At 39.6% G+C, this 3,599-nt stretch overlaps 1 long non-coding RNA gene across 1 annotated transcript in view; it reads left to right on the top strand.

Moving 5' to 3' along the window:
• Positions 1-3,231, top strand: part of LOC104962852 (uncharacterized) — an 8,043-nt gene extending 4,812 nt beyond the window's left edge. Inside the window, exon 3 of the long non-coding RNA XR_800252.1 lies at positions 2,788-3,231. This is a non-coding gene — a long non-coding RNA (uncharacterized lncRNA). The remainder of the gene's footprint in view (positions 1-2,787) is intronic.
• The last annotated feature ends 368 nt before the right edge of the window (positions 3,232-3,599 follow it).

The raw sequence follows: 3,599 nt of genomic DNA, 5'->3' as shown, positions 1-3,599 counted from the left end.
AGGTTTTTAAAATGTTAAAAAATAAGAATTTAGTTGAAATAAACATTATATTGCACAAAATATAGATATAATTAATATATAATATCTTAAATTATTAATAATTACCAATACAAATTTAAATAAAAATTGCTTATTAATGGAATATGTTCCGATATCTTAAAAAAGAGGATCCCCAATATTTTGTCAAGGGCTTACCATTTGTGACCCTTTCCCAAACAAGTACCTCAAGGCAGGTCTGTGGATATGTATTCCTCTGATCATCCACAGACAAATCAGATGCGATTGCTGTCATAGAGTGAACCATGCATTCCTGAGGTCAGGAAGATTGTTGTCGCCTTTCCAAAAATAACCTCCCCTCTCCCCTCACCCCCTTACAGTGCTATATCAGAATCACTAAAACATCCCGGACTTCATGGAAAAAACTATTCACTCAAATCGTAAAAAAAAAAACATCTACCACTAAATGTCAACACTACTACCATCCCACACACCCCTCCCCCCCCTCACAAATGAAATCTGCATGTCACACACATTAAAACACCCACACTGCACTCTGGCCGCTATCAGCTCAGCCCAGTAACGGCTTGAAGTCTTTTGCTTTTTCCTGCCTGTGCGTTCAGCTCCCCCCGGCTGCTCGTCTTCTCTGTGTCTCTGCTTCCTTTTTACCCACTTGTTGTTTTAATCTACCTTTTCCTCCTCCTCGTCTGTGCTTCTGTCATTTCGCCTGTCTGTGTCTCTGCTGTTTTAACGCTGCTGCTTTACTAAACCTGACTCCCACAAGGCATTGCGGCAGGTTCAGGTGGTCAAACCAGCACCTGAGTCTCTGGCTTCCCTGACATATTGAAATCTGCAAAGAATGTATTGAAATGCGTGAGATCTGATCCGCTGGCAGCTCCACAGAGCCTTCAACGCATAGCACACAGAAATACTTCTTAACTTGGAGATTAAACAACAAGGAGAAATAATTCTGAGTGCTTCAAATGGTTCAACAACTGGACAAAGCTACTAAAAAAACACATTCAAATATCCCTAAGGCACAAAAAACACTTTCTTAGAATCCACTTGCCTTCAAGGATTTCCAAGTAAAATCCTTGAAAAGCCAATCTGGAGATTTTTAACGTATAATTGTCCCTTTCTCTCGGCTCCACAGAGGAACGTAGCCTCGAACAAAGATTGTGTTTCTGTGGCTGCTTTGTTCCCGGACCGTTTGTGTTCATGTGGTTTTCCGGGGGTCTGAAGTGGTTCGATCCTGTGTCCAACTACACTTCAGATCTCCCTTTTGTGTTGCTTTCGGGGCTATAACACCCAGAAAAAAGGGCTGCCAGCTGGATGAAGGTATATCTGGGTTCACACCCTGTCTCTGTGTCTGCATCTGAACTGCACCGAACCTCCTTCATTTCATCTTAAACGAGAGAAGAGTCTCTACGTTGAATCACATTCTGAGAGGTTTCATGTCCCAGGTTTGAGTGGTTATCACAACAATAGAGAAAAGTTCTACTTTACTGTTTCATTCCCTTAGTTTAAAACTGTGATTAGCTTCTCCTTAACTAGTTGTTATTCTTTATTTCATTATCAATATCCCAGAATTGATATACACAAAGTAGAAGAGCTTTTGGGACTATTTTCAGCCGCGGATGGATACACATTTGATGCTCTACTTCAGTATCAACTTTTCTTAATACTTCCAATTCTATCCTTTATAGTCTGGATTCAATTCGGGTGTTTTTCATGGGACTTGTTGACAACAAGAGGAATGTAGAATATTGCTTGACTTATATTTTAAAGATTTTCTAACCTCAAATCAGCCGATTGGAACTATTTTGTTATTTTTTCTGCTGTAGTATAAATACAACTTTGAAGGACTCCTGGGATACATGGTTTTGGAGAAGACACAGGGACAAATGAACCAATTTAATAACATCGACTTTGTGGTCAAAGGTCGGGGTCGCCCTCTCATGTTAGACACACCAGTATAGAGAGTGACGGGTCCTAAAACCAGGAAGTAAACTTTTTCCGGTTCCTTCGACAAAAAAGCAATTCCATTTCTCCATAGGATTTTTGAAAATAGCTCAAAATAAGCTCTGTGGTTGAAACACATTTAAGAGACGGATCACGTTTTGTTCAGCCGGATAATCTCCACATGTCTACCCTACTTTTATAGTTTTCGAATCATAAATCAAAAACATTTTGTCGAGGGATCCGGACGACGCTTACTTCCTGGTTTTAGGACGCGTCACTGTGGCTCTCTATTAACACATACTATTAAGAAATCTATTTTTGGTCACAGTCCTCCTGTAACTTTGATAAATACAATGTCTTATGAGTTCAACATTGGATCAAAAGGACAACAAGTAAAACTATTAATACATTTAGATAATTCAGAATAAAAGTAATGTTTGACGGTGACCTCGGCCTCGGACCCTTCAACACTTCCACAGACCATTTCTCGCTGCTTTTGGAATGGGCCCTTTAACGCTTTCTCTTTTCTCGCCTGCTGCTCTAGTTTGATGAGATCTGACTTAACGCTTCCTCCAGAAACCCCTTCCTCGCTTCCTTTTCCTGCTCACACTGGTCTGTGGGAAATAAAAAGCTGCTGGCTAATGGACACCAGATTATATGGGGAAATAAGACCCTCTGGTTTCTGTGTGATTATGGCAGTAAGAAAGGGGGGGGGGTACCTGAGACGTTAACAGCCATTAGCCAGCAGCTTCTGTTTCAGATGTTTTCCCATTCAACAGAAGCCGAAGTATGAACTTTGCTAACTTGTATCCGTCTGCCAAACCTCAGGATATAACTCGTACACTGGAAACTCAGCAGGAGTTGTAGGATCAGGAGAAGTCTACAACGACCCGCGGGACAAATGGACAAAGAGGTGAGACACGTTTTCATTATTAAGAAGGAAAAGATGAATTCTATAGCTTGTTGAAAACACAATCAAAAGCCCCATTAGGTTTGTCGAAAAGTGAAGATGGCGTATGTGTTCTTCTCCACTATTGGATTTAACCACCATTGGATGTTGGAGGGAAAAAATTCGTAGTAGCGTGTTAAATAAATTAGGATGAAGGTCATGGTACAGTATGGTGAATAAACGCACTTCAGAGTTTTACTGATGCAGCAGCACTTATGATATTGCTTGTTTGAAGTTAACACTGTCCTTAGTTTGCCTCGTTATGGTTTATTGCACTTATTGTAGGTCGTTTTGGATAAAAGTGTAAGCTAAATTTAAAGCAATAAGTATTTGTATTTATTTATAGAAGGACCATGCATACAAACACATTCATCTCAGCAAAGAGAAGAGATGCAGAAATGCATAGTTTCTGTATAATGTATGGTTTCTCCAAAATGATTCTTAAAGGTGGGGTAGGTCAGTTTCAGATGCTTTAGTGTGAAATGCACTGAAGCTAAGGCGTAGTTTTGGTTTTATGAAAATCTAACGACCCAGGCTCCTTCAACGATGCAACATACAATATATAATCAAGAGGTGAAAGGAAAGAAAAATAGTGCAAGAGAATTGTGCAAGTCACCATAACCCATAACAAACATTTATTTACCTTTGACTTCAAACTTCTTTCATAAATTAATTAATAACATTAAAGGTG

The sequence above is a fragment of the Notothenia coriiceps genome, unplaced genomic scaffold (assembly GCF_000735185.1).
Source record: "Notothenia coriiceps isolate Sejong01 unplaced genomic scaffold, NC01 NC01_scaffold00001580, whole genome shotgun sequence".
Lineage (NCBI taxonomy): Eukaryota > Metazoa > Chordata > Actinopteri > Perciformes > Nototheniidae > Notothenia > Notothenia coriiceps.
The sequence above is the reverse complement of the archived record's forward strand: the minus strand, read 5'-3'. Positions and strand labels throughout refer to the sequence as shown.